Genomic DNA, 19,259 nt, shown 5'->3' with positions numbered 1-19,259 from the left:
TCTCTGCTAAGATAATACTACTATAATAATATCCACTTATTATATTAAGTGTAGTGACGGTCTTTATTAGCATTTGCTCTGCTTACTTTGTTCTAAAAACCAGCAGCAATATTACCTTTCTTCCCCCCTCCACACACGCATATAAGTTGATGATTATTTCTATTTCTGGTGAGAGGAATTCATTTTACTAACACACAACTAAAGCATTTTTTTTTCTCGGTGTGTATATACTAGGCATAAGAGAAACTTTCACCATGTGTGATGGTATAAATTGATTGACCTCTTTCCTTATAATTTGCTGTGCTTTTCAAACAATTTTCTTTTAATATACATTATTTACAATGTTTCCTTTAGAGAAGTTTCCTCAGAAATCTTTCATAATTTACTCATGTCTATTGCTGAAAATTTCTTGAAATAGCAATGGAAGAGGTAAGGTATTTTTGGTAGTAGGCAGAGATCTTCACACAAAGCTGAGCATGCGTGACGGCTCTTGGAATTTAGCGGTGAAAGCATTGGCAGCTAAAAGCAGCTTGAAAGACACTTATTAGATGCCTATGATCAGGAACATCTCTTTCTCCTTCCTTTGCCTTCCAACTCATAGCAGGCTAATGGCTTTGCCTCCACGGGGAAGCATACGCCTGCCATCTCAACAGTTGGAAGAGTTAACTTGACTTCCAAGGGCAGCTGCACACAAGCACCATGCAATAAGGAGTCTGGAAGCCCGGAAATGAGAAACAATTAGGGATTACTTCATTAATGCTTAATGATGCAGAGCAGGCCTAGAGTGAAGTTGATTGTGTTTCTGTTTTGGCCGATGATGCTCACACAATGCCAGGGTGGCAAAATAAATACCTCTGCTCTATAGGACATGGATCAAAGAAGGAAAGAGATGAAATTATCTGGGGGACCTTAGTATGACAGATTGGAGAGGAACCAGAAAATGACCAGTGTAGGTCTCAATGTCAATCTCAGTGTCGGTTGGGGAAATGCCACATATATATATCTGGTTCCCTAAGCCTAATTCCTAATGGGTTTGTTTTCATCCCACTGAGGATTTCTGTTCCTAATAATGCATTAAAAATCTCAGTTGGAAGGTCTCAGAAAGCATTCTTTCCCCTGCTTTCCTCTCTATCACACAGCAATGAAAAGGGATTAAAAAAAAATACTGCACAGGTGCAAGACGCAGCTGTTGAGAGTAAACTCTGTTTTACTATATTAATGCATATCCCACCAGGGGAATTAGAGAATAGTTGAGTTCCCATAAAAAGAAAAAAAAATGTCTTCATTGAAGAAGAAATGTTTCCTATCCAGAGGACAACATTGTTTCTGGCCAAAGGAGATTTTATAAATGCAATTTCCTGATATAGTCAAAACACTACAGAAATAAAGAGGGAATTCTTTAGTTATAGTTTAATATTATTTCATTTACAAAGATAATGTTTATTAATACATATATACAAAACCCTCAAGAATCAACATTTTAATGTCAAGGTTAAACAAGCTAGACCCACATAATAAGAATCCTTTATTCTGCTTAACACCTTGAGCAAAAGAAAAAAATCAATGATAATATTTTAAATAATAAATATAATATATTAAACATTTAATATTAAAATATTAAAATCTGACTTCATCGTGTTTACTTCCTGTACCCTCATCTACAATTATGTATAACTATCACCTGTGTTCAAAATAATGACCCCCTATGTACAAGGATCTTTAACTATCAAATGAAGATTTACATATGTTCAACTTGATAAAGTGACAGTAATACTAAAGAAAAAAAAAAGAGAGAAGGAGAGAAAGACAGGGAATTGGGGAGAAGAGAGAGGAGAATGTGGGGTAGGGGGTGGGGAAGAGAGAGGGAGACAGAGAGAGAGAGAAAGAGGAAACAGAGACTTACTGGCACACTGTTCCTATTTTCCCTCATTTATTGGCTCCAGGGAAAATTTTAAGTTTTGGGAGTCTCTTATTCTCATCCAAAAGGACAATAGTTCCTGGCCTAGTTATCTCCCAGAATCTTTGTAAGAATCCAATTAAATTATGATCGAAGACCTATTGTAATCTGTAAAGAACTGGCTGATCGTATTATGTTCTTTGTAACCCAGATCACTCTGTCCTTTGATATTTTCACAAAATCATCTTGCCTTTCACATATCACTTACTATGAGAAGCTGGACGCCTTTCCAAGATTTGTGCAACTTTTATGGTTACCCTTAGCTCTGGTGAATTCATGCTTACAGGTATGTGGCACTTGTGTCCCTGTAATCTCCTTCTAAATCCATAGCAGACATCGCTAAATAAACCTGACTGTCTCCTGGAACCTAGAAACCATATTAGAATCCTTGTCAGCACAGTGCTCCTGACAACCCCTGGTAGACTGAAGTTGGTGCAGCAGACTGCTTCTCTTTACCATTAATGCCTTAGAATACATGTACTAAGGTTGGAATGAAAAGCGTTGCATTAATTCTTGCAAAAGTATTTACCAATAATTGAGATACTTTGATGATATACAGCTGGAGCTACATAGATATTGGTTTTCATAAAGCTGACAATCTAGTGGGAAAAAGACATATGCCCATAAATAAATGAAAGATAGTTTAACAGGTTATATGATAGAATATGTTTGAGGCTTTGTGAAGACGCAAAAGAAGGAGTGTTCCACTACACGTACTAAGCTTAGGAAAGACCTCACCAAGGGGGGGACTCTAGTTCTGTCTGGAGAATTAATAGAAATTTGAAAGATGAATAAGCAGAAGGCTAGAAAAGACATTATATGAAGATGGACTAGCACATGTGTTTCGGTAGATAAGTAGAAAGAAGGAAAGAAAAAAGAAAGAAAGAAAGAGATGAATGCAGTGACAGTGATTTCGGAAATAACAATTTACAAATAAAATTCACATTGCATTTTTCTGTTTAAAATTTTAAATCAAGTTTTATGGCTAAATCAGATTTAATGATGGATATGCTCACGCCATAAACTCTACAAGGACAATGATTTTTCAGCATTGTTTATGAAAGTATTCTCAATATCAATAGTATCTGGCATAGAAAAGGTGCTCAATAAATATCTGATTAATTGAATGGAGAAGTAGGTGAAGAAATGTCTCTTTCCATCGCTCCCATGTCCACCCTTTTTTTTTTTAAACATCATCAGTTTACTCAAGAGATAATCCAATACTATTCAGGGCTGATACTCATAAACAGCTGTGCATAAAACTTAAAAATCTGCTACATTTTCCAAAAGAGATCCAGTCATTGTAAATAAGAAAGAGAAACCAAGAGAGTGCCCAAATGACTGCAGTATTTTAAGCAAGTATTCCCATACTCCTATGTAGTGATGGCGATCCTAGGGGTTCTTTTATCAGGAAGGGAAGGAGGCATGGGTTCTGAGGAAGGCATGCTTCCTGGCTGCCAGGGCACAGCAGTAGGCCTTGTTGAACTCCTGGAAGGCCCAGGGATTGTTCTTAATTGCCTACATGCGTTGAGTGTACTTTTCTACCAACCTGTCAAACTCCTCCCCAATGGCCTCATAGGTGTTTAGGGCCTGTTGGGATTTTTCCATGCCCTGTTCTTGAAGGCAAATGGCCCCCTCCAAATGGTCCCCAATGAGAAGATGGACTTTCACTTTCTTGGAAGTGTGTCAGAAAAAATCTTCTGTTCCTCCTCCTCAGCTTAAGGATCATAGCACTGCACTTGATCTCCAGGTCTAGCTCAGACTGAATGAATCTTCAGCCAGTGCTTCTGGAGAAGGCTCTGGGAATAGGTGGCACTGTTTCTCCAGCAATACCATCTACTCCTTCTTCTGGCCTTTGGAGTCTTGTCACTGCTGCTTCTCACCCACCAGGATATCTGTCAATTTCCATACCTTTACTGCCCTCAGGGTTTCATTTGCTGAATATGAATTGGGATGAAGGTAGCAGAGCAGACTGAAGCACTTCTTCTTGAGCTGTTCCTCCACTTCCAGCTGTAGCTGAGCTCTTACCCACACAAAATTCTCCAAGGGTGGCATGAGCTCCAGCAGATGCACTTTCTGGAGCCTGAGTAGCAGACGTATTTCTTTCTCCTGGCTGCGACCTAAGAGCTGTGCCAGGTTAGTCACAAGTAGCTAGTGTTCCAGGGTCTCATGAAACTTTTTCTCCTCAGAAGTTCAATTTGTATCTTGTATCTTCACATAGTAGTCCATAAGCAGCTCTTGGATGACCATAAAATCTCAGTCCTCAACCATACTATCTTATGCAGTCTAGCTTCCTTCCATGCCTGAGCCTGCTCCTTTGCCAGGGTGAGGCTTAAGCCACTTGGGTGCACATGCTGTAAGAGACTCAGCAGGGGCTTGCTGAAGTATGGCTTCTGTAACAGGTTCCATCCACTCAGGTTACAAGGAAGAAGCTGTTGGCTACACACTTAAAGGCATATCCCCCACAGGGTCCAAATCCAAGGAGGTAAGGGCTCCAACTTTATAAAATGGAGCAGAACACTTAATGAATACTCATCTACAAAAAAAACTAAGTGTTTGGCTTTGGAAGATTTCTAAATCTAATGAGTTTTTTTTTTTTTTTAATGCACAAATAAATAGGAAACACTCAAAGTAACAAGTATTTATGTTACATGCAAGGATATTAATCAGATATTACACAATGACACTAATAAAATTAAGATCTTAGAAAATGGAAATGCAGTTGGAAAGTATTAGATAAATGGAATTGAAAATATTACCTTAAGGTATTTAGGAAGAAAAATGAAATGTAAAGTTCCAACCTTGGATGAGATCCCTAATCACAGAAGTAAGATTGAGAGAAGGTGTCAGAGTAAGTAAAAAACTAACTAACCAAATTCTCATGAGTAACCCATGTGCAATAGAAGGCAGCCCATCTATCTAGAAAATAGATGAAAGAAATCGGGGAACCTTTGGTTATTCCTTATGCCAAAGGGGCTTTCTTTCCATCTCTTTTCTTGTACACACTCTGCTGGGGTCTTCTGTTTACTCACACTTACCAAACACTCGAATTTCCATCAGAGACAAATCCTTTGGAGGATAAGACATATGTTTTTTCCTCAGGTATTGATGTATTCACTATGGAAATGGTCAGAACATAGAATTTAAATCTTCAAAGGAATCAAGATATAGAGAGGATCTGCAATACACAAAGAATTGAAGATACATAAGGAATATGAGATTTTTGAGAACAAGGTATGGAAAGACATGTAAAAAGGCAGCCTTCAAAGAATTTTCTGGTCCCCCTTATCTTTAGTATATGCTTGCTGATGCACCAGAGCAGTATCTTGAGTTTTTAGTCCACTACACAAGCAAATACCCAACAGATACACTTGGTACAATCTGTTTTCCAATAAAAGTGCTGAAGAATCTCCACGTTATTCTAGTTTCTCCAGAAACAGAGGCTTCTGTGAGACAAACCCATACTGGTGAACACTATATTATACATTTTTTTAATATATAATGACAAGAACCTGTCTAAGGTCTCTGGATAAGTTATCAAGTCACTTGCTTGCAAATGACTATCCTTACCCTGTTGGGACTATTTCCATGCCTTCTCCAGGTGAGCAGGTATCCCCAGATGCCTTTTGATTTTCTTGGAATTCTATCAAGTGGCAGCTGAAGTTCCTGAAGCAGTGCGGAGGAGGCTGGGGTGGGGGTGGGGGTGGGGGGGCGGCCTTTGGCGTCAACACCCCAGGACACCTGGGCACTGGGGGCCCAGGAACCTCTCACTGGAGCGCAGGGCAGGGGCTGGGGGAAGGGAGAACCGGCAGTACAGCAGTGGAAGGCAGGGTTAGGGGAGAGGATGAAACAGCACAGAGGTTGTGCTCCACCCAACTCTTACACCACTCACTGGGAAATCACAGATACGCACTCAACAGCTCAGACCTTGCCTATCCCTTTCTCGCTTCCTTTCCCTCCTTTTCTGTTGTGCACAGATGTTTCAATCTCTTTCCATTCTACAGCCCAAGGGAGATGTTAGAACTAATGAAAAGACCTGACCAGACTTTAAACTTGGAAATCAGGAACAAGCAGCCCCAGCTGCTTCTGAGGATGGGAACTCTCAGTGGCAGGGTCCCCTCTCCTTAGGTTGTATAACGACGCTGCCCTGGGGCAGTGTAGATTTGCCTCTCTGATGTGACCTGAGTGCTTGGAGCTGCCATCCACTGACCCGACCCAAGCAGTTGGCCTCCCCAGAAGACCAGCTAAAATGGAATCTCTTCCTCAGCTTTTTTAGATCCTTTGTGCGGGGGAAGTAATAAGGTGGTCATTTGCTGGAAGGTTTCTGTTGTGCCTGAGCCTGTGTACCCATGGTGCTCTGTGTAGCAACAGCTCCACACCACTCCACCAGGAAATTAATATTTTCACTTCCATGTGCCTTCTCACAGAGTATTTTTATCCATATCAGTTGAATGTGATATGTAATACCCATTTTTCCCTGTTTGATTTTTTGACAGCTTGATTAAACATGTAATTAGCATGAAACAAATGACATGTTTGAAGTGTACATTTTCATAACTTCTGACATCATTATGAACACATCCATGAAACTATTTTCACAAGCAAGATAGTGAACATACTTATCACCTCCCCCCAAAGTTTCCTCACACTTCATAATATCCCTCAGCCACCTAACTCAACCACCCCACCCCTATCTTCAGGCAACCATGGACCTATTTTCTATAACTGTAGATTTGGTTGTATTTTCTAGAGTTTTTTATAAATGAAATGATGCAATATACACTCTATTCTGGCTGGCTTCTTACACATAACATAAATATTTTGAGATTCATCCATGTCGTTATATGTGCAATAGTTCATTCATTCTCTTTGGTGAGTAGTACTCTGTCACAATGGACTTTTATTTGAGGGTTTTACGCATGAAATTGTCTTCTGATATGTACAAACTCCTTAATGAGCTGATTCTAACTAAATCTCTAGCCTTAATTCTATTTCTTCCCTGCCCTTCTTTACAGGAATATTGGAATATTTTGAGTTTCATGAAGTGACCATGTTGGTTAAAGACTTTCTTCCATATGCCAATCATGGTGCTTACAATACATATCCCTGACTGTTCACCTGATCAGTGTGCATTTATGATTCAGAATGCACCATTTGAGTATCTTCCCAAATGCCTTCTCTATCCGTGATAGGGTTATTCACTTCCTTCTCTGTCCTGCCTCAGAATTTTACTGTCAGCTATTTTAGTGTTTATCACAATCTATATATAAATATTTTTAAAGATTTCTTTATTTATTACTCCAGCCCCCATTGTTTTGGGCTCACTGTCTGCTTTCTGTATCCATCCACTGTGTATTCTACTGTGTCTGTTTGTCTTCGCTTTAGGTGGCACCAGGAACCAATCCTGGGACCTTCTGGAGTGAGAGACAGATGTGCAATCTCTTGTGCCACCTTCCCGGTCTGCTTATTGTCTCTCTTCTGTGTCTCTTTTTCTTTCTTTTATTTTTTTCTTCCCATTTTTAAAAAATTAATTTATTGAAGTGTATCACTCATACATAAACAAACATAAACAACCAGGATGCAATAATAGTTGTGAATTTAAACAACAAATATACATAACATCACACAGGACTCTCACAACTCACCCCACCACCAATAACTTGCATTGTTGTTAAACCTTTTTAACTAATGATTAAAGAGCACTGTCAAAATATTACTACTAACCAAAGTATTTTTCCCCCAACCAACCCTATTAGTATTATCTTTATATCATTTATATATGAACATAGAGAAACAATTAAGCGTATAATAAAAGTTGTGAACTTACAAAGCAAGCATGCATAACATCATACAGGGGTCCCATATATCAACCCTCCACAAACACCTTGCATTGTCATGAAAAGTTTGTTACAAATTTATGAAAGAATATTGTCAAAATCTTACTACTAATCATGGCCTTTATCTTACATTTGGTGTGTTTTCCCCCAACCCAAGCTGTTGTTATTTTATATATATAATTTTTTATGACAGAAGTTGTAAACTTATAAAACAATCATTCACATGTGCAAAATTCCCAAACAACACCCCTCCATCAACCCACACACTGTGGTGGAAATTTGCTACAGATATGATAATATCATCTGATTGTTACCATGTCCATAGTGTACATTTGGCTCACATTTTCCAACTGCCTCATTATCAACACAGTACATCTTTTTAATAGATGAAAGAATATTATATTATTATTGCTAACCACAGTCCATAGGTCACTCCAGCTGTATTTTTCCCATGCTTCTCCAATTTCTAACACCCTGCAGTAGTGATGCGCATTTCCTCTAGCTAACAAAGGACACTCTCGCATCTGTACCATCAACCACAATTCTCATCCACCTCTTGGTTTACTGTGCTATCCAGTTCCTAGATTTTTCTCTAGCATTCTGTCAATTGGCATTTACATACCTAGACTACCATTTTCAGCTATATCTCCATTTATAAACTAGCTTTTACTCATTATGTGTTACCATCCACTCTATATTTCCACACTTTTACAGCAAAGCTAATTAAAACTTCTACATACTTTAAACATCAGTAGTCCATCTCAGTCCTCCTCTTATCTCTTTTAAGAATCCACCACTTACCACCAGGTCTTGAAGATATTTTCCTACCATTTCTTCTAGAAGTTTTATGGTTCTTGCTTTCATATTTAGTATTTTTTAATCCATTTTGAGCTAATTTTTGGATAAGGGGTGAGATAGGGGTCCTCTTTCCTTCTTTTGGCTATGGATATCCAATTCTTTCAGCACCATCTGTTAAATGGACAGTTCTGCCCAAGCTGGGTTGGTTTTACAAGCTAGTCAAAATTACTTGATCATGCATGTAAGGTCTGTTTCTGAACCATCAATTTGCTTCCATTGGTCTATGTGTCTGTCTTTATGCCAGTACCCTGCTGTTTTTGACACTTTAGCTAGGTAACATGATTTAAAGTCTGGAGATGATGGTTTACCTTTCTTTTTTGTGATATTTCTGGCTATTCAGGACCCCTTACCCTTCCAAATAAATTTGATGACCATGCTAGTGGAATTATCAGGATTGCATTGAATCTGCATATCAATTTGAGTAGAATTGACATCTTAATGATATTTAGTCTTCCAATCCATAAATATGGAATGTTCTTCCAGTTGTTTAGGGCATTTTAATTTCTTATAACATTGAGTTGCAGTTTTCTGAATACAAGTGCTTTACATCATTGGTTAAGTTTATTCCTGACTATTTGAGTTTTGCCTCTCATATTTTATTTTCACCACTCTTGACAATTTTAGTTATTTTTATTGATATAATCTTCACTTTTGGACTCTCTTCCAGGCCTCTCTCTCTCCTGTATTTTCTTTTCAGGCTGTAGCACACCCTTTAGTTTTTCTTGAAAATCTGGTCTCTTAGAAATTCTCTCAGTTTCTGTTTATCTGTGAGTATTCTAATCTCACCCTCATTTTTGAAAGACAGTCTTGCTGGATATAAGGTTCTTGACTGGAAATTTTTCTCTTGTAGTATCTTAAATATATTAGACCACTCTCTTCTTGCCTCCATGGTTTCTGGTGAGAAATCAGCACTTAATCTTATTGAGGATCCCTTACATATTACGCATTGCTTTTCTCTTGCTGTTCTCAGAATTCTCTCTTTGTCTTTGGCATTTAACATTCTAATGAGTATGTGTGTTGGAGTTGGTCTATTTGGATTTTTTTTGGTGGGAATATGTTGTGCTTCTTGGACAGGGATATCTATGTCCTTCAGTAGGGTTGGGAAATTTTCTACCATTATTTCTTTAAGTATTCCTTTTGCCCCTTTTCCCTTCTCTTCTCCTTCTGGGACCCCTTTACACATATGTTTACTTGTATTTTACTGTCATTTAGTTCTCTGAGACCTTGTTCAATTTTTTTCATTCTTTTCTTCGTCTGTTCTTTTGTATGTTCACTTTCAGAACCATTTCTTCAAGCTCACCAATCCTTTCTTCTGCCTCCTCAAATCTGCTATTATATGATTCCAATGCTTTTTAATTTCATTTATTGCCCCTTTCATTCCCATAAGATCTGATATTTTTCTATGTATGCTTTCAAATTCATCTTTGTACTCATCCAATGTCTTCTTAATATCTTTAATCTCTTTAGCCATCTCATTGAATTTATTAAGGAGATTTGTTTGAACACGTATGATCAGTTGTCTCAAATCTTTTTTGTCACCTGGAGGCTTATCTTGTTCCTTTAACTGGGCCATAGCTTTCTGTTTCTTGGTGTGGATTGTAATTTTTGATTGGTGTCTTGGCATCTGGATTACGGGAGTATTTATTCTGGGTGCAGTTTTTCTCTTTAGTTTAGGGCTTCCTGCCCTTTCTCCCTTGCTGGTTGTACAGTAGGACCAAGGTTATTCTTGGTGCTATAAGCTGTGGAGGCTCAAGCTGCTCTCATTGCACCAGGGACCAATGAAGCTTCTCCCAACTTTCTCCTTTGCCAGGGTTAGGGACAGAGCCACAGCTGTATGGAATAATCTAAGCTGTGCAAGCCTAGATTGCAGTTGCCCAGAGAGAATGATGAAACTTCATGCCTCATTTCCCCCGCCTGAGGCAGGGATGGAGCTCCAGGTGTGGGCAGCAATCTATGCAGTGTGGGTCCAAGATGACCACAGTTGCCCCAATATACTTCTGATTTAGTCTGTGCCAGCCAAAGGCATCTGTAATTATCTGGATAGGCTGGTGCAGGGCCTGCCAGCCTCCTCCCTGCCAGAGGTGGGGCTAAAGCCTAGGTTAGTGTTGTTGGCCGATCTAGGTGTAAGGAACCAGTTTCTACCATTGCTGTGATGTTCGGTTCTGGCTTCCCCTCAGGATGGGAGTGAAGTCAAAATGGCAGCCACTGGCCTCTTTCTGACTTAGGCAGATTCTCACCCCAGCTGTTTCCAGGGTTATACCTTAGCTGGCAGCCAAGTCTACCAATCAGTAGCTGAAATTGGCAGCTCTTCCCATTTTTGGGAAATGGAGCTTCCAATTGCAGCCACAGAACAGCTCCTAGGGTGGCTTGTGCCACCAGAGTAGTATAATCACTGGCCTCTGTGGCTTGGCCAGTAATTTCTCAGAGAGGCTGAAACAGGTCCCCACAGCTTTCTCCCTGCTGGAGGTGGCACTGGGGCCTAGGCTAGAGCTGCAATCTGAAATGGATGGTAAGAAGCCAGTCTCCACCAGCACTGTGATTTTCAGCTTCCCCTCATGTCAGGCATGGAGTTAAGATGGCAGCTCCCGGCCTCAGTCTGGCTTGGACAGGTTCAAACTTTAGCTGTTCTCAGAAGGGGTACCAGCCTCTGGGGCATGGAGGGCCCTACTTATGAGTTTTCTCTGCAGATGGGCAGTCTCCTCCCTCCATTCATCCAAGGAAGGTGCAGGATGTTCTTCTGGCTCCTGAAGCCCCCAAACAGGTACTTCAGTTAGCTCCAGATAGCTCTGGATGTTTACTAACTGCCCTGTAGCAGGAGCTGACTTTAGGAGCATCTTACTCTGCTGCCATCTTTCTCGTTGTCTGTGCCTCTTTTTCTTGCATCATCTTGCTGCACCAGCTCTCCACATGGGCCAGCACTCTGTGTGAGCCAGCTCTTCACTTGGGCCAGCTCACCATGTGGGCCAGCTTGCCTTCACCAGGAGGTCCTGGGAATTGAACCCTGGACCTTCCCTATGGTAGATGGGGTGTGACTCAATCTCTTGAGCCACATCCACTTCCCTAGATTCCTTGTTTACTTGTGTTTATCCCCTACAAGACTTAGAGTTTTTTGAGGTCTGTACCATGTCTTGGTCATTTTCCATCCAGTATTTAACAGTGTGCTAGAAATATAAATGGTATAAATATAAATTTGCTGAACCTGCATTGTGATAATAACTGGGATACATTGAATGGAAAAGAAATATTGGAAATGCCTCTCTTCAACTCCTGGAATTAAAGGGAGAGGACAATAAAGATGACTTGTAGTGAAACATATCAGGGTAACATCCAAACAGATGTTCTCTCCAGGTTGCCTCTCAGAATGGGAGGGTGGGTTTGAAGCCTGACCTCTCACACCTTTATATCCAATGTCCTCCAGAATCATAACTAAAAATATCGGTGGACTTGTGGGATTCAGGGTTTTCTCTCTAATTATATATGAGTGCTCCTTTTCTTTAGATGCTATTAATTCACATTGTATTTGAGCAAATCTCAAGGGAAGATGGTATAATTTTTAAACAAGTTTTTACCATGCATTAAATCAGTGGCTGCAATACAGATATAATTAATTAATGGTTCCAAATGGGGGGTGGTTCTGTACCATTAAAGAGCATTTAATAGGAATGGGTATTTTTCTTGCCTCATGGTCATCATAATTGCTGTGCAGCACAGGGCACAACTGGTATTTTGAATAGGAGGCAGAGAGGTTAAACATCCTATAATATTGAGGGCAATCCTCTACAAGGAAGAATTTTCCTGTCCCACAATTCATTGTGAAGCAATGATTTAAACAATTTACAAAAATAATTTGGTCCTGATTCTTTTTCATTGCCTGCTTCTTTTTCCAATGCATGTTCTCTTCTGTGCTCCATGCAAATCCCTAAACCAGAGGGATTCTTGCATCAAGAACTTTATATTAAACGCAGAAATTTCTCAAGTTTTCTCCATGCAAATTCTCAAAGTTCATCCTGGTTGACGTAATCTTCCTTAACAGTATTTCCTTTTCTTAAGGGATTTCTGTTTTTATTTTTTACTTCAGAAACTTGTAAAGATTCTGGAACTACCAAAGTCTTCCAATTCTATAAATTTGGCACCTTGGAATTTCTGTAAATTTATTCTTCTCAGGACTGCTGCAATGATAATGGTTTCATAGAGCTCCTCAGCTTTTGTCAGGAAAGAACTATCGATTTTTTTTTTTCAATTTTAAGATACACTTTAAAAAGATATATTTCAATATTACTTTCTGGATTTCAGTTTTACCCAGAATGGTGTAGTGTTTCCTTCTCTGTCAAAAATAAGAAGAGCTGTTAGTAAATTTACATTTGTCATAAAGCAGATTTCATTTGGGCATTAGTGAACTGCATTATATTAGAACTGAGTAGTCTATAAAAGCATTCCCTTTAATATCAAGACTTCAACTGTAATACTTTGTTCATCTAGAGCAGATATAATTCATACTATAAATCTACCTGTATATCTAACCTGTCATCTATTATCTATCATCATCTGTCATTTATTTATATCTTTTTATCTATTCATTTACCAATCATTTATCTAATCTATATCTCTCTATGGCATATCTACCAATCAACCTATACCTATCTATATCTAATCTATCATTTATTTAATCTCTACCTCTGCTATCTATCTCCTATCATCTCTCTCTCTATCTATATCTATCTATCTATCTATCTATCTATCTATCTATCTATCTATCTATCTGTCTGTCTATACCTCAGTTTGCAGCAGTTAGTTCAGTGCGTGGCATATTTAGGCACTCAGTGCAAACAACACAACAACAAACGGCAGTGAGGGATTTATTTATAAAGAGGAGGTAGAATTCAAGCAGGGCCTTTACTATGACGTCTCACTAGTCCCTCTGTGAACTGGTTGATATAATCCCTATGCCACATAAAAGTATGCTATGGACCATGACTGGTAGTAATAGTCTGATGATATTGTCTCATAATCTGTAACCAATGTTCCACCAGGGTGTGGAGCTGTATGGGAAATCTACACATCTGTATGGTTGTTTTGCACGTTCACAATATTTGTAACAAAAATATATTAAAAAACATAGTATGGGTTGGGAGAAAATACACCAAATGTAAGATAAGAACTATAGCTGGTAGTGATATTTTGATGACGCTCTTGCATAGTTTGTAACAAATGTTTCACACCAATGCAAAGAGTTGGTGGAGGGGTGATATATGAGACCCCTGTGTGATGTTATGTATGTTTATTTTGTAAGTTCACAACCTTTACTATACATTTATTGTTTATGCATGTTCATGTATGAATGATATATGTCAATAAAAAATTAAAAAAAAAAAACATGGTGCAAATCTATGCTGAAAAATTGGGAGCCAGAACAGAAATTGAGTTACTATTAGCTATCATTTAAAAATAAGAAGAGCTGACATAAAAATCTGATATTATGGTTTATGTTTACATATCAAGAGATGTGGCACTCACAAGGGTTATTTCTCCTTGACAATCATCACCTTTAGTGTTGTATCTACTGCCTCATTTTAATGAGCTAAAAATTGTGCCTCTTGTTTTATCTGAGGACCGTTTCCCTCATTGCAACATCACCTGCAAACTTGTTTAGATAGAAGGGGGCAGTTTAATAACCTAGACTAAAACCTGTATCTGGAAAGAAAGTATTTCTCAATTAGCAAGCAACTCAATTTTCCCTACTTTCAATGTTCCTACTATTCTCTAGAGTGGCATTTCTCAGGGTATAGTTACAGCACACACTTGCATCAAACTAAATTAATCAACAAAAATACCCGGAGTTATAATTATAATGTTGTCTTCTGGGTTTCACCCTGGCCTACTAAATCAGAAACTTTGATAATAAGGCCTAGGAACTGGAATTTTTAACAAACTCTTAAGGTAATTGTACACTCAAATTTGAAGATTACTGTTATCCAAAACTTTTAAAAAATTGATTCTACTGGGCTGATAATGTTTTTAATATAGACTTTCATTGTTACATCAGAAAAGCTCTGGAGTTAATTCTTTAAATTTCTGGATGCTTTCTCAATGGGAAGCATATTTAAAAGTCTTTTAGCTAAACTATTATAATAAAGTTTTTCTTTCCATCATGATGTTCATTATCATTTTCATTATCATCTTTATGATAAAATAGTGTTGGCATACTTTAGAAGAATTATCCTTTAGAAGAATTTCCTATCCAAAATCAGCCTTGATTTAGTGCTGATACCACTAAGATTATATATATATATGTACGCATATGTGTGTGTATGTGTATATATATAATATGTATGTGTGTATATATATGTATGTATGTGTATGTATATATATATATATATCTATAAAAGAACAATCTCAGAGGAGTCTAACAACTCCCACTTTATACATCTTAGATGGGAAATGCTTTAGTACAGTGGTTCTCAATTGGGACAATTCTGTACCCCCTGAGAACATTTGGCAATGTCTGAGACATTTTTGATGATCTTGCCTTGGGTAGCTGGTGCCACTGGCATTTGGTCATAGAGAACAGGTGGGCTGTTGAACATCCTACAATGCATACAGCAGTCTCCAACCAAGCAAAGAATTGTCCATCCTAAAATCTCAAAGTTGCCAAGATTGAGAAACTGTGCTGTAGAATAATCCTTTAAGACTGGAATGCACTGGGGACCAAGAGTATTTGTTTTGGCTCATAGTTCCACTTCTAAGTGACAGCAGCAGGGAATTATTCTGGGTCCTGTGATATAAGGGCACAGGAATTTAAAGGGGGTTTAGAATTGAGCAACAATAACCTGAGTGGTCATTTATTACGTATAGCTTATAGTCCAAACTCCTTAGCCCTGTGGTTTTCAAGCATTAGCATACATCAGAACTGCCTGGAGGACTTATTATAACACTGATTTCTGGGCTGCACCCCTGGGGATTCTAATTCAGTAGGTCTGGGATATTGCCAAGAATTTGCATGTCTTACAAGTTCCCAGGAGATGCTAATACTGCTCTTCCAGAAAACACTTTGAGCGCCACTGTCTAAGCCTGTTATCCTCAATCTGTCTAGTCCCAGTCTGTTCTTGTAATCCTCATCAACTGTCACCAAGCCTCTGTAGCAAAGTCAGATTGAATTTATCTTTGATTCTTGTTTACATCTAACATTCATTTAGTTATTAATTTTTTTAAATTTTTACATGGCTGACTTCTTTCTGTTCCTTTTGCTCAGAATGGTATTTATTGTCATTTCAAAAACATACATCTAAATGATATTCTCCTTTTAAGATTCCAGTACCAGAAAAAAAAAAAAAAAACACAAGCAAACAAGCAACAAACAAAAAGTCTCTGAGCTTCCCCTTTAAATGGCTTATTAACTGTTAATTTGGTAACTGATAGTATTTTGTCTTCATTTGGTCAGAGGCAAATTAACATCCCACATCCTGAACAAAAATTAACCGAATATATGAATTCCAATTTGCTAATATTATGTCTTTCTTTAAAAAAAAACATTTTTCTAAATCCTGTTTTTTTACACCCTTTTATTTCTTAATTTGATTTCATAAAAATTTCTATAAGTCCCATCAAATTCTTTGAAAAATAGAGTAAATTATAAATAATGAATAATGCATCCTTCAGGGGATACTAAAATTCTACCACATACCAGAATGTCCCTACTCTTAAAATCCTAAAATGATATCACAATACTGTTGTCTCTGAATTCCTTTAGAATATTATTTGTGTTCCTTGCGTGTCATGCTTTTTAAATGTTTTAATGTTCAAAACTACACATTATTTGATAGTTCAGTAGACAATACATCAGTAACAAGAACATAAATGAACACAAGTAGCAATAGAAGAGACATCCCTGAACCCACTGTGGTAGGTTGAATTACATACTCCAATTTAGGTATGTCCTTAATCTTTACCCATTTTCCTAAGAGTGTGAAACCATTACAAATAGGATCTCTTGAAGGTGTTATTTTTAGTCAAGATATGGCCCAATTGAATGAGGTTGGGTCTTAATCCAGGTTACTGGAGTCCTTTATGAGCAGAAGAAATTCAGACATGGTAAGGGAAAGTCATGGGAGGTGCCAAAAGCCAGAAGTCAATGGAACCTGGAAGAGAAAGGACATTGCAACGCGATGAGAGGAAGATACAAACCAAGAAACCCCATGAATCTCCTGCAGCCAGCACCAGAATGTTAGAGACTTTGGGAGAAATCTTCGCCTTGCTGATGCCTCAATTTTGGACTTCTCCTAGCTTCAAAACCCAGAGTCAATCAATTCCCATTGCTTAAGCCATCCTATAATTGTGGTATTTGCTAACACAGTCTGACAAAATTAAGACGCACAAACTTTTCAACTTAATTTGCTGTTGCAAGCATAACTGTAGTCATCCTTAACATGTGTCTTTGTCTAATATGCAAGAGTTTCTCTAGGGCTGAGTCTAGGCTGTATAGCTAAATGGAACTACTAGATTTTAGTGTATGTATGATGAAGTTTATGGGATATTCTGGACTGTTTTCCAAAGTGGTTGTACCACTTCTGTCAGTACCAGGTAAAATGTTATTCCTTTCTTTAAAACTTTACCAACACTTTGGTATTGGCATATTTCTTAAATCTTGCCTACCCAAAAGATATAAAATAGTATTTCATCTTGGTTTGATTTGTATTTCTGTGATTGAAAGTGAACATTAATTTTTTTGACTTTCATTGTTCTTAACTGCTAAATGCTTATTCATATTTTGAAATTTTATATATGTTTTGACAAGACATTTGGGTAGATATATACATTGAAAATTCTTAACGGAATCCTTTGATAAGTAGGTCTTAATATTAATATGATGGTATTTATTAATCTTTACGTTTTTGTTCTTTTTATGAAAAAAGTTTATCGGTCACACATGAATATCTATAAATAATAAGTGCATAGTAAAAGTTGGGAACTTACAAAATAAATATGCATATCATCATACAGGGCCCCCATACATTAACCCACCAACAACACCTTGCGTTGCTGTGAAAAAACTGTTACAAACTATGAAAGACCCATCATCAAAACATTACTACTAACTGCAACCAACACCTTACATTTGCTATATTTTTCCCCCAACCCACCTGATTAATGACACCCTATATTAGTATTACATACTTGTTATGATTCATGAAAAAATGCTCTCATATTTGTTCAGTTAATCACAGTGTATCTTCTACCACAGGATTCATTGTGTTGTACAGTCCCATGTTTTATAAAATCCATTCAAAGTGTACACTCAGTGGCTCTCATATTCATCACAGAGTTGTGCTGTCATCACCTCAGTCTATTTTAAAATGTTTTCATTACTCCAAAAGGAAAAGTCCCATACCCAATTACCCAATTTTTGTCTCTTAAAATTGATATAATATCTTCTTTGCCATTGCTGCACAAATATTACAATATTACTGTTAACTATTTAACTATAATCCATAAATTACTTTAGTTGTAATTTTCTCCTGTATCACATTAACACTTTGTCAAAGAACTTTCTTATACTATTAACCACAATATTCATGTACCCCTGAAATCACTATGCTATGCAGTCCCTATATTATTTTCTAGCTTTCTTGCAATTGAAATATTATATCCACAGACTACCCCTTTCAGCTGTTATCACATTTATAAAATAGCAGTGTTATTTAGAGTTTATATATTATTTTATTTTATCCCTCCCTTCCCCTTTTGGCTTGCTTGCTGTCTGCTCTCTGTGTCTATTCACTGCATTATTCGGTGTGTCTGTATTTATTTTTATTTATTCCCACCCACCCGCCCTTGTGGTTTGCTTGTTGTTTTGCTCTCCATGTCCATTCGCTGTGGGCTCTTCTGTGTTTTTACTTATCTCCCTTTTTGTTGGATCATTTTGCTGAGTTGGCTCTCTGTGGTGCTTGCTGGCCAGCTGCATTCTGCGGTGCTTGCAGGCCAGGCAACACTCCATGGGGCTTGCCGGCCGTGTGGCACTCAACGGCGCTTACAGGCCAGGTGGCACTCTGCAGCGTGTGGGTCAGCCTGCCTTCACAGGGAGGCCCCAGGGTGCAAACCCAGGGCCTCCGATATGGTAGACAGGAGCCCAACTAACTGAGCCACAGCCACTTCCCTAGAGTCTATACTTTTTAACAGCTTTGAACTGTTTCCTTCTACTTTTAATATTTAGCTACTTGAATCTTTTATATATGTATGGGAAGTAGTAAGGATCAATCTATGTTTATTTATTTTCTGAAGAATAAACAATTGTGTTAGCATTACATATTGAATGGTTTCTCCTTTCCTCCCCTATCTGCAATGCCAACTCTAATATAACAGCTTTCCTTGTATTAGTAGTGTTATTTCTGGAATTTCTGGTATAATGCATTGGTCAGTTTGCCCATCTCTGAACAAATAACAGCCTGCCTTATAATGTAGCTTTATAATACCTCTTAATATCTGGGAAAGCATGGTTTACATAGAAATGTTATTCTATTTCTTTAAGCTATTTTGGCCCATATCTCTTTTATTTGTACTTAAGAATCAGTTTGTTTGCTTAATTCTTAAATGAAAGAAAGACATTGGGATTT

General features: G+C 37.9%; 1 pseudogene; it reads right to left on the bottom strand.

Moving 5' to 3' along the window:
- Positions 1 to 3,364: 3,364 nt before the first annotated feature.
- LOC101440726 (HAUS augmin-like complex subunit 4) overlaps positions 3,365 to 19,259 on the bottom strand; it is a 93,433-nt pseudogene continuing 77,538 nt past the window's right edge.

This window comes from Dasypus novemcinctus, chromosome 1 (genome assembly GCF_030445035.2).
Source record: "Dasypus novemcinctus isolate mDasNov1 chromosome 1, mDasNov1.1.hap2, whole genome shotgun sequence".
NCBI lineage: Eukaryota > Metazoa > Chordata > Mammalia > Cingulata > Dasypodidae > Dasypus > Dasypus novemcinctus.
This window is presented reverse-complemented; position numbering and strand designations above follow the sequence as displayed.